This window comes from Mirounga leonina, unplaced genomic scaffold (assembly GCF_011800145.1).
Source record: "Mirounga leonina isolate KUSES-001 unplaced genomic scaffold, KU_Mleo_1.0 Mir_166, whole genome shotgun sequence".
Classification (NCBI taxonomy): domain Eukaryota; kingdom Metazoa; phylum Chordata; class Mammalia; order Carnivora; family Phocidae; genus Mirounga; species Mirounga leonina.
In genome coordinates, this window is record NW_023270418.1 from 19,295,430 (window position 1) to 19,308,789 (window position 13,360).

A 13,360-nucleotide genomic window follows, 5' to 3' on the forward strand; every position below is an offset into this window, starting at 1 on the left:
GTATGGGTTTCCATTTCTTAATTATAGCATAAGTCTATGGATATTATCCCATGCCATTTTTACTATCTCAAGCAGATACTAGAATTAGAAGGCAGCTCTCTACTGAGGCAGGAACAAATTAGACTGACACACTTTATAGGTTAACTGAAGTTTCAATGCCAGCTAATGTTAAGGCTAGTTGATACCATGCCACGCTATCAATATAGAAGACCCGTTTCCTGGTTTTTGACTGAGTTTATGCCAAAAAAAAAAAAAAAAAAAACCCACCCACAAACTACCCAAAATCTGATGATTTTTCTTCCTGGGTTTTCTATATTCCCCATACCCTCTGCTTAAGTTTTTAGATCCTGTAATTTCTTAAGTGGTCCAATGTATCTCTAAGCCCTTCAAAACTCCATCATTCACAGCTTTCATATCTCCTGAGACTCAAAAATACCTTTCCATGACACAGTCTAAATGTGAAAAAGGTTAAACCAATTGCATGGGCTCTGCCAGGAGAATAGTTTCATATGCATACAGTGGGCAGTACCATAGCATATACACCAGTCGACAGTAATGTTTGGGAATTCAGATTATGGAGCAACCTGCCTTCAAATCCCAATTTGCTACTTACTCAGTGTGTGATCGTCTTAGTCCATTAGAGCTGCTATAACAGAATACCAGAGTGTAGTAGAAGCCTTAGCAGCTTTGTGTGTGTGTGTGTTTTGTAATGTAAGGGCCTGACTTCACCTTTGACTGACGAGGCGTACACTTCAAACTAAAATGGCTATCTTGAATAAACACATGGCCAACCACACAACTAAATACAGAGACAGGATACCTCCCCATACGGAAGCTCTTGTTTGATTTTGATAACTGACCATTTGGTCCACTTGTTTTTTCTCTTTAAATTCCCTTCCTGTGGGGGAATATTAAATTCACCAATAAAGAGTGAGCCCGAGACACCCTGAGGCCCCATCCACAGTCCCCATAAAAGCAGAATCCCAGGCCCATGTGCTCTCTCTCTATTCATGGCATTGCTGTGTAGCCCTAGGTATGCTGTGTAATTTCTAGGTTCTGTAAATAATACATTTATTTTGTCAAAGTTCCCTGATGGTTATTCACTGAGGGCATCTTGTAATCATATAAGAAACCCATGGGCTGGTCCAAACACAATATTTGTTAATGATAGGCTGAGATCAGCATAAAACACATAAATTAGATAGCTTATAAACAATAGAAACTAATTTCTTACAGTTCTGGATTCTGGTAAGGCCAAGATCAATGAGCCAATAGATTCATTGTCTGGTGAGAGCCCATTTCCTAGTTCATAGAGGACAGTCTTCTCAGTGTGCCCTCACATGGTGAAAGGAGAAAGGACCTCTCTGGGGTCTCTTTTATAAGGGCACTAATCCCATTCATGAGGGCTCCACCCTCATGACCAAATCACCTTCCTAAGGCCCTACCTCTAAATACCATCACACTGAGAATTAGGTTTCAACACTTGAATTTGTGAGGGACATATATGTTTAGTCTGCAACAGTAACCTTGAGAAATTTGCTTAATATCTTTGTGTCCCTAGGTCTGTGAGGATTTTCTGAGTTAAATACATATGAATTAATGAGACCTGGACCCAGCATAATGCAACCTTATTACTACATCTAGATGGGTTTTCTTTATTGTACTACAGTTTATGTTTCTCAGAGTCCAAAGGAAATGATAGAAGCATACACTAATGGAAACATGCAGTAGAATGGGACACAGTTTCATGACCTCCAGAGTCACTCTGGGCCCCCGTTTTCCTAAATATGGGATGGGAAGCATGTTTTCAGGTAGCAAGGACAGAAAACACTTGGTTTCCTTGGATATAGCAGGCTTCAGCCCTACACTTATATTTCTCAAAGAAAGAGACTAGATTTGGGTTTGTCTTTTTTTTTTTTTTTTTTAAGAAAATATATGGAATAATTCCACTGATCACAGTCCATGTCAAACATTTCAAGTTGTCTGGCCTTCCACATGCCAGGCTCATCTTGGGGCCATTTTGCAATTGTCCTGAACCAATATACTAAGATAAAGGCAGTAATTAGTTTTACTTCGCTTTCTGAACTTTAGAGCTTTAGCAGTGAAGCAAGCTCTGGATAAACATGAGGGTTCTGGATAACTATGTTTCAGGAATCACAGATACACAGATGTCTCGTCCTTCATTTCATCCAACTGGCAGTAGGCCAATTCTAGAATTGATTAAATTCAGAATTTCTGTAGAAATTCTCTTTAGAGCAATTCTCTGTGATAATGCTTAGGACATACTCAAGTATGTTTAAAGCATTGTTAAAGAGGGTTTACTCGGTCCCATTAATATTACTACTAATAGATGGACTTAATACTCTAATATAGTTAGAGAATGCAAATCATCCGATTTAGAAAATAGTATATCTGTGATTCATTCTGTAATCCAAACAGTCCTTACCATATGCCTAAAAATGTGATTAGTTGTTCAGTGGTCTGAAAATATGAGGAAGATTCTCCTGTTTCTAAATAGCTGCTGTGATTTCTTTTCTTGCAATGCTATCATTAGCCAGAAATTGTCATATTATCCATTCATTTCTTCATATAAATAATTCTCTCCTTTATTATCTTTCAACCATGTGAATATGTTTAGGGAGGTTGACCTAAAGACACACTAATGCCTTGATAGATATTATTTTTTTCTTTGAAGCCCAAGGTCCTTGGGAATTGGTTGGGGATGGGGAGCAGTGAATGGTGGAATAATGTTTAAAACATACAATAGGGGCACCTGGGTGGCTCAGTCGGTTAAGTGACTGCCTTCAGCTCAGGTCATGATTCCAGGGTCCTGGGATCAAGCCCCATGTTGGGCTCCTTGTTTAATGGGGTGCCTACTTCTCCCTCTCCTTCTGCCAGCTACTCTGCCTGCTTGTTCCTTCTCTCTCTGTCAAATAAATATCTTTTAAAAAATAAAACATACAATAAAGAGAAAAGAAAGATATAGGTTAAATGCTGAATTTACCCTATCGAGTCTAGAACCAGATTTCTAAACACCCCTTAAATGCCTAAACTTCAGTTTCATTGTATATATTATACCACTAAATTTAGCCTATAGAGTAAAATAATGGTTATAATAACATTTATTGAACACCTAATATGTTCTAGGCACAGTACTAGTTGAAAAAGTTATAGAATTAGATAATATATAGTTACAGGTATACATACTATCTAAAGTTTATAATCACACCTCTAGGTTAAAGTTATGATGTCAGGTTCACATATGATTAAGTGTATAATACAGTGCTCTTTGGTACTGTTGTAAAGAGACTCAAGACTACAATTAAGCTTGAAAGATGCTTTTGAGCTATTTGAATAAAAATATGATAAAAAGAGAAAACCCCAGTGCAGTATAAAACTAGATGAATTTAAACTTTCCTAGAAAATTCATCTCAAAAACATTTTTAAAGTATTAAGTGTGCTGATGGTCATCTATGTCAACAGTTTGCCGAAGTGTGAGTGATCTTGAGCAAGTAATTGATGACTCACTAATAAGATTTCATCATCTACAAAATAAGACCAATTATAGTTGTTTCACATATCTTATAGTTTTGTGAAAGGTGAAATGAGAATTTCTAATAGGAGAAGGATAATCTTCTGAGTAATTAGCCCGGCTCCATTAGTTCAGTGGTTGAAAGCATAGTGCCCTGAGATTACCTATGATCTCAAACCATCTGAGCCTGTTTATTTTTTTAATCTCTAATATAGAAAGAGCAATATTTACATTTGGTTATCAGTCTCTACAATGACCACCAAGGATCCTCATGACCTTGAGGAGATGGATCTCTCCCATATTAAATAGGATTGACCAGTGTAATCAGTAGAATATGGCAAACGTGGCTGTGGGTGATTTCAGAGGTTAGGTCATAGGACACTGCCACCTCCATTTTGCTTCTTGAATTGCTTGCTTTGAGGGAAGCCAGCTTCCATGTCAGGAGGGCACCTAAGTAGCCCTAAGAGATAACTCTCATGAAGAGGAACTGACATATACTGCCAACCCCCAACACCAACTCACCAGCCGTGTGGGTAAACCACCTTAGAAGTAGATCCTCCAACCCTAATCAAGATTTCAGATAAATGCAACCCTAGCCAACTTCTTGACTGTAACTTCATGACAAACCCCTAGCCAGAACTATTCATATAAGCTTCCCTTAATTCCTTACACACAGAAACTATGAGAGATAATGGTTGTTTATTATTGGTTTAAATCACTAAGTTTTGAGTTAATTTGTTAATTAGACAGAGATTACCAACATGGAAAAGCAAACCTACCTTAGAGAATAATTGTGAGTTTTAGAGAAAATTTCTCTATTCACATTTACACACTGTATCTGTACATACAGTAAGAGCTCAATAAAGAGGTATTGTATGGAGTTGGGCCATCATTGTAAACGATACCAAGATACAGTATTCACTTTAATATTGTTATTATGAACTATAATTTTTTTAATGTCTACCCAGAAAGAATTCCGTTCTTTTCCCTTAAATAATATCCTGGGATTTCATGGTCGATCCTCTTTATATTTCAGAGTCAAGGATTTTCAGTGACAATAGACACCATTTTCAGCTCCAGGAGAATGTTTCTGGCAATAGTAATCAGCTCAGGAGTGTATAAGTGATGAAGAAAAGTCAAGCCTTTCTTGAAATGTTGCTAGTGGTGTTTTCTTTGTCTATAACTGAATGCAGAAACGTGTATCATATACTGCGGCTAACAGAAATTCTTTAACCATGAGAGCAGACACTCATTGGATGATGAAGGGTCTCTGAATGGCACACACACACACAAAAAAATAGGCAAAAATTTTGGAGTTTTGTTGATTAAATCAATTAGACATGAAGCCCACCCTACCTCAGGGCTTTCCAATTATGAGAGCCAGGGCATTCCTTTTTATGGTCCAATGCAATAGTAACTGATTCAAATATTTCATTAAAAAGCAGTATGTAAGGATAATATGTGCAATTTCTATCTTTTTATTACCTCTATCTTGATATATTATCTATAGGAATAAAAAAGAGTTTATTTTAAGGATTGCAAGTCTCATTTATTGGAACCTCCATTCCACTGGATTATGAATTATAGATTTTTACATAATGGTTCATTTTGGAGGACTCCTCATATTTAGAGCTATTGTTTTCTACTCTCTTGCCTTTCTATCATAATTATCCTTTGTTAAATCTCCTTCACTGTATCTCTGCCACTTATTGTAGAAAAAAAAACCCTATTGTTATTCAGAAAAGAAAGCAGACAGTTACTTTAATACTTGAAAGGCAGCAGCCACTGTATATGAGAATTCACCACCACATTTTTTTTAATACCATTCATTCACTTGAAATCAGATTCTGGAATTTGTCCTCGTCAGCATGAAATGAAACCACAAGGCTGATTCCAAGAGAACTGGCAAGGAACTGCACTGGATATGCAGAGAGTCAGAAAACACTGACTCCCGTTGTGTGACCTTGTGGGAAGCTGGTTCTCCCAGACACTCGAACTCATTAGCTTCAGAACTGGGATTCTGCAAAGAAGCCAACAGTTCCCTTTTCTGTACACAGACATCTTGATCTCAGAAGTTAGCTCAGAGCCCTCCTGATAGACAGCTTAGCACACAGGAAAGAACATAGGTTTCTGTATCAAACGCCCAGATCCAGCGCAAGTTAGTCTAGATCAGGCAAACCTGAGTTCACCTCCAGTTTCCTTGCTGCATGACTCTTTGGCTTGGAAAAATCATTTAACCTAGCTAAGCCACTGCTTTCTCATCTTCAAATGGGGAAGGATACAATCTATTTCAAATGATTAGTGGAAATTAAAATAAGACTACACATGTTAACTACAAGTGACAAGTCTTGCCTATAGTAGGTAAGAGTTCCTTTCCCTTCTTTTCTATTTCCATAATATTGCCCTAAGAATAACTTTTGAAATCAGCTTATTGAAAAAAAAAAATGCAACCAATACAAAAATGGTTTAAGATGAAATTTAAAATATCACACCACTTTTACATCTCCACTCCTCTGTTCACACCCACATTCCACCTCCAAGTTAAACTTAATAAGGGCTCTGTGCATAGTCTTCCAGAATTTTCCCCTATAGTTATAACAATGCATTTGCTTTATTTTATTTTTATTGTTATCACCATGCTGCAAATACCTTTATAGTCTAGATAGAATAAACACCCCCCTGAGTTGTCAAGCACAGGAGACATGAAGGGAAATAAGACTAGGCAACACAATAGACAGTGGGGTTTTTATTCACATATGGAAAATGTGAAGAATAAGACACTATGTTTTTGTTGTTGTTTTAAGTAGGATCCATGCCCAGATCAAGAGATCTGGGCCTGAGATCAAGAACTGAGCTGAGATCCAGAGTTGGATGCTTAACTGACTGAACCACTCAGGAGCCCCTAATTTTTAAAGTGTCAAGGACTCTCATAAAGGGTCAATTGATACACTCTTGCTGTATCTTTCTGGTATTCACCTGTCAAAAGCCCTGAAATAACAGTATTTTGAAATGGTAGGTCTATTTACAGAAACTTAACCCAAACAAATAATTAAATGCATATTCAAAGATTTTGCTATAAATTTATGTGGCATAGAACTATCCACAGAATCCAAAAAAAGTGCGGGGGGGATGTATATCCAATAATAAAAGATTGACTCCATGAAGAATAGGACATACATTCAACAGAATACAATGCAGATATTAAAGTAATGCTATAAAAGTAATATTTAACAACATGAAGAGAAGCTCATTTTATATTGTTGGAAAAACGAAGTTATAAAACAATATATAGAGCATAATCCCATTTTGGATATTTACCAATGAAGGATAATCACTGATAAATGGTATTCAGTAATAAAGATTATACACTAATGTGCTAACAGTAGATGTTTTTAGCTGTAGATTTGTTGTAACTATCTTCTTCTAATGACATCTATACTTTCCGGATTTTTCTAGAAAGAAAAGGCATAGTTTTCCTGCCATGCCATATACTTCCTAGCCTTACCTGTTAGTACAAATGATTCACATTAAAAGAGATAGACCAAACTCAGCTGTCTTACTTAATTAGCAGTGATTTCAGTATTCCCTCAAGATCTGGCTTCCCAATTGTTCCTTCTTCTCATAAAAGATTTGGGTGCAGATTTTCAAATATAATCAGAGTTGCTATTTGTAGCACTATGTCCTTATATTCTGCTGTCTGCTTTTCTCACCATCCCTCCATGTCATTATCTGCTTTTGCTCTCAAGCCTATATATTGCTACTCAAGCTGTTGGTGACCTTCTCTCAAAAAATAAACATCAGGTACCTTTCTCCCTTCCACTCCTCCTAATTAGCTCTTTCAGAGGGTTTTTCCACTGTGTGAATTTGTGATTATGTAGAGTGTGTGTGTGTGTGTATGTGTGTGTGTGTCTTTTATTTCACTAGCTTCTCCTTTCCAGGGGATAGAAATTCTGGAAAGGAGCTTAGTTTAGGGATTGTCACACACAACTTCACACTCTAGCTCACCGACACTGAACACCCAGATTCTGCTGCCAATTCTTTCATATTCTACCTGAATTCACTAACAGTAAATTTCTTTCAGAGCATCAATATTTTACCAAGCAGATCCCTTTAGGTCTGACCATCACTGAACCCCAATTTTAGACCAAGTTCATACACTCTTCCATAGACTTCTACAGCCAAAATAATCACAGTGTGGTTGGGCATCTGTTTTAGGTCTCACACCTGCTGTGTCAGTCTTGAAGCTGACTGACTAACAGCATACAAAGGAGACCCCAATGCCACATGATGCCAAATGAGATTATCTATGAGCCATGCTAACCACTGTTACTGAATAAGAAAAAAAAAATACTTTTAATACATTAGCATTACCATAACATTTGCATCAAAAAGACACGAAATACTGCATAATAGAAACAAAACACTGTGTAAATAAAATAATTCTAGATTTAAATCTGCCACATAGTAACTTTGATAAATCAATGCATACCTGTAAGCATTAATTTCTCTGTCAAATTAGACATTCATGTATGTAGGTATATTCTAAGGGGCATTGTAGGTAGAAAGTAACAGGTCTTTCCAGAATGAGGCAACCACATTTCATTGGCACAATGCATATTTTAACACAACATAAATTCAGATATACCCTACATACCATCATTGCCAACTAAAGTTTGACTTGGAATTTTTATCTTCCAAGACTTAAGAGTTGAAAAGTATTTAAATTTTTTTTTTCAGTGTTGTTCTTTTTTTTTTTTTAATTCTTATGTTAATCCCTATACATTACATCATTAGTTTTAGATGAAGTGTTCCATGATTCATTGTTTGTGCATAACACCCAGTGCTCCATGCAGAATGTGCCCTCCTCAATACCCACCACCAGGCTAACCCATCCTCCCACCCCCCTCCCCTCTAGAACCCTCAGTTTGTTTTTCAGAGTCCATCGTCTCTCATGGTTTGTCTACCCCTCCGATTTCCCCCGCTTCATTCTTCCCCTCCCGCTACCTTCTTCTTCTTTTTTTTTTCTTAACATATATTGCATTATTTGTTTCAGAGGTACAGATCTGAGATTCAACAGTCTTGCACAATTCACAGCGCTTACCAGAGCACATACCCTCCCCAGTGTCTATCACCCAGTCACCCCATCCCTCCCACCCCACCCCCCACTCCAACAACACTCAGTTTGTTTCCTGCGATTAAGAATTCCTCATATCAGTGAGATCATATGATACATGTCTTTCTCTGTTTGACTTATTTCACTCAACATAATACCCTCCAGTTCGAAAAGTATTTAATTTTGACTGTAGTACACAATCTTTTCATTTTTTTAAAAAAAGCATATCATACACTCTTTACAGAAAGTGAAAAGATTGCATACTATGTTAACTTTTTTACTTTTACATTTACTTTTTTACTTTTTACTTTAACCCAATCATTTACTACAGACATTGACAATACAAACAAAATCCAATTTGCACAGTTATTTTTGGCCAATATCCTCAAGAAAAAAAGATGTTTGTGCATCTCCATAGTTTTACATTGTGGTTTTGTTTTAAATCAAAGGTTTTTCTTGTGAAAGCTTCCTCAAACTTTAGATTCACAAATGACCTTAACTACACTTTGGGGAATGGTAATCCATCCTTCTATAATGAAAGACACACAAGAAAGAAAAGCTTCAATGAGGAAACAAATCTTGTGGAAAATGGTTCAGCAGTCACAGTCAACAGGTCAAGGCTTTTCAGATGGTGAATCACTCTTGATTCTGTGAAAATTGCTTTCAATAGAATGGTGATTTCCATTTCTGTCTAATTAGACATCTATAGTACATTATACTAGTCCTTTTCTTCAGCTCTACACACACATTTGCCAAAACAAGTGCTCCAGTTAACTTTTGTTGTATGTAAAATGACTCTTTTCCCAAATGAGCTCAACTTCCAGATATCCCTTTTTAGTAACTGTGTTAGTTTTCTGTTGCTTTACAAGTGCAAACTTAGTGGCTTAGAACAACACTCATTTATTACCTTCCACTTTCTTTCCTGATTCCAGAAGTCCTGATGGCCAAACTTATTTCTCTGCTCAGACTCTCACACTCAAAATGTCAGCTGACTGTGTTTACATTTGAGACTTCAAGGAATTTCCAAACACTTCCAGGTTGTTGGCAGAATTCAGTTCTTTGTGGTTGTAGGAATGAGGTCCTCTCTTCTTGACTGCTTAGCAACTCTCATGTCCTAGAGGCTGCTCATAGTTCCCAGATGGGACTTCTCTTGGGTGCTTGTCAACATCATGATCAACAGCAAGATCCCTCATGAAAACCTTCCTCACATCTTCAAACTCTGTCTTCCTCTTCCACAATTAGCCAGAGAAAACTCCTTGTTTTCAGGGCTCCTGTAATTAGCGTAGGCCCACCCTAATTATCTCCCTCCCTCAAGGTCAACTGATTAATAGCCTTAATGAAGTCTGCAAGATCCATTTGTCATGTAAATCAACAGTAACAATTGTAGAGTAACAAGAAGGGGCAGAGCGCATATCAAGGTCTCTAAAATTAGGGTGGAGGAGTCATTTCAGAACTCTACCTACCACAGTAATGAATGAAAAACAACTGAATTCTACTTTCTTGAAGATAATTCTTCCAGTTTTACACAATTCTAAGGCACAGGGCAACTTTTTTTTTTTTTTTTTTTTTTTTTGAGTGTTGGCTCAACATCATAGATCTATGAGAAACTTTAGTTTCTATAACTACTATATGATCCATTGAATTTATCCAATGATCTTAACCAATCTACAATCTACAGATTCCCTTGGAAGCATAATAATAATAATGAACAGGTCTTAATGATTTACCTGGTGCCAGGCCCTGTTTTCAGCATTTCACTTGATTTCACTCATAATCCCCACAATGAAACTAAGATAGACCCCCTGTTATCACCAATGCTATTTTATATGTGAGGAAATTTAAGCATAGAAAGATTAAGTGTTAAAAAAAAAAAAGGTTAAGTATTTTCCCCACAATCACCCACCTTTACTATAATCAGGCATTCTAGAGCCCACAAACCTCATCTTTACTTTAAACTGTTTCTATGAATCATGGTCATACAGTTATTTCCTTAAATTCCACTTCTGATGAAAAGCTCAAGATATTACAAGAGACTTTATTGTGATTTTGGCAATCTGTAATTACTAGAAAAATTATTCGCCCTTACTTTAAATTTCTTTTTTTTTTTTTTTTTAGAAATACTACTCATTTGTCTAGGTCTATCCTCTGCAAAAATTTGAAATACATTTTAATGTCTGATTTTTTTTCTTAATCTGATGGGTCTTTAAGATTTTAAATCACTTATCAAGACTCCCTTAGGTCTTTTCTCCAGTCTAAATATCCCTTGTTACTTCAGTAGTTCCCTGTGTGATACAGGCTCCAAAACCTTTACTAATCTAAATGTTGTCTAGTTAATTCTTAAATATCTTTAAATGTGTTCTGTCAAATGCAACCCAAAATGCTAATCTTTATAATGATTTTAAAGAATACATGGGTGTCAGTCATCATATGTCAGGTTCCCACCCCCAGCCAAATCTCATTCATTTAATACAAAATGTATTTTAATTGTGTTCTATATCCAGTGTGAGTTGGAAGGCATTCTCATCATCATCACTCAGTGAAGAGACTGAAAAGTTTCCAGCTGAACATCTGTTTCCACCATCAAGGGGAAAGATAGAAAAACATGCAGCAGAGTCTTGCCCTGGTACTTAAAACTTCCTCCGTGGCAAGAACACACACATACACAAGCCCAAATGTGCTTATGTGTACACACACTCACATACACCTATTTTTTTGTTTAAATGCATTAGTCAAAGCAAGTCATATGGCCCTGCCAGACTTCAAAGAGAGTCTGAACACAAGTATAATCCTATTAAATACACAAAAAGAAGAAAAGTAGTGAAATAAAAAAAAAAAAAAAGAGTATCATCAGTATAAAAGTCAGGTTATGCCACCATAAAAATACCACTTAATGACTCTTGATGACAGAATGTGTAAAATGTTCTTCTCTTAAAAAATATCTACATAGGGGCACCTGGGTGGCTCCATGGGTTGGGCGTCTGCCTTCGGCTCAGGTCATGGTCCCGGGGTCCTGGGATCGAGCCCCACATTGGGCTCCCTGCTCAGCGGGAAGCGTGCTTCTCCCTCTCCCACTCCCCCTGCTTGTGTTCCCTCTCTTGGCTGTGTCTCTGTCAAATAAATGAATAAAATCTTTAAAAAAAAAATACCTACATTATCTCTTATTTTCTTTGATCCATTGCTCTCTGTGACCTGAATGCCAGCCTCATATCTGCACAGCCTAAGACTGTGTCAGTGTTGAAGACAGTCATGCCACCATATTCCCCTTAAGCCACCAGCAGAGAGATTACAAACAATAATGCCTTGCAGACTGCTATGCTACTCCCTAACCTTTTCCGAGAGGACATCATGGGATAAACTAAATCTATCCAAGTTTTCTGATCAAAATAATAAAGTAATGGGGAAACGGGGAATAAGATGAAGACATCATATACTGCCACACTGCACATGCCATTTCACTTTGTGATCAACATTAAATGAAGAGAAAAACACACTTTATGGGAATGCCAGTTCATCTCTTCCAACTGTGAAACATACTGCAATATCCACTTAAAGGAAAATGGATTTGCTTAACGTTACTCATCCATCCCCCTTGCTGCCTGCCAGCAATATACCTAACTAAAATTGTAAAGGATCAATGAGCTTTCCTTATAACTCTGCTTCCTTACCATGACTGAAGCACGATTTTCATGTGAGAGGATTGCCTTAACTAGAACCTGGTGAATGACGCCAAGGAAAATATTTAAAAGAATGTTTGGCTTTCCAATGAGGGAATTGAAATAAAAGTTCTGCAGGCTACTTTATATTTAAAGGGGAATTTCAAAGTATTCTACTGTATTTTAAAGAAGGGGACCATGAGGCACCTGGGTGGCTCAGTCGTTAAGCATCTGCCTTCGGCTCAGGTCATGGCCCCAGGGTCCTGGGATCAAACCCTGCATCGGGCTCCCTGCTTGGCGGGAAGCCTGCTTCTCCTTCTCCCACTCTCCCTGCTTGTGTTCCCTCTCTCACTGTGCCTCTCTCTCTGTCAAATAAATAAATAAAATCTTTAAAAAAAAAAAAGGGGGGGGGACCACTTCGTTGTAAGCAAAGTTCTGAACCAGCCACAACATAGAAAGCAAATCAAACACATCTTCATTTTGATAGATATCAAAAGTACTTAAGGGGGCGCCTGGGTGGCTTAGTGGGTTAAGCGTCTGACTCTGGATTCAGCTCAGATCATCACCTTAGAGTCCTGAGATCGAGCCCCACCTGGGGCTTCCTGCTGGGTGTTGAGCCTACTTAAGATTCTCTCTCTCTCTCCCTCTGCCCCTCCCACACACACTTCTCTCTCTCTGTCTCTGTCTCTCTCTCCCACTCTAAAAAAAAAAAAAAAAAAGTACTTAAGAAAAGTATACATTAACATTAAAATACAGTTTCTTAAATTGTGGTCTGTAGACCACCTTTACCAAATTACCTAGAGAGTTTAAAATGCAGACACCCATAGTCCCATTTTCAAATTTCAACATCCCAGGAAAGAGGTCTTCATGCTAATGTTAGAAATACTATTTTAGGAGAAAAGTGAGTTGAAATCACAGAAAGATTCTTAAAGACATGAGTATCGGAAGAATATTACTTTAGAGAATTTCTGTAAGGTTTAAATGACATGCGATCTGTAAAGCACTTACAACAGCACCACAGACTCAATAAACATTAGTGCCTTCTAAAAGGTCCTCCAAACA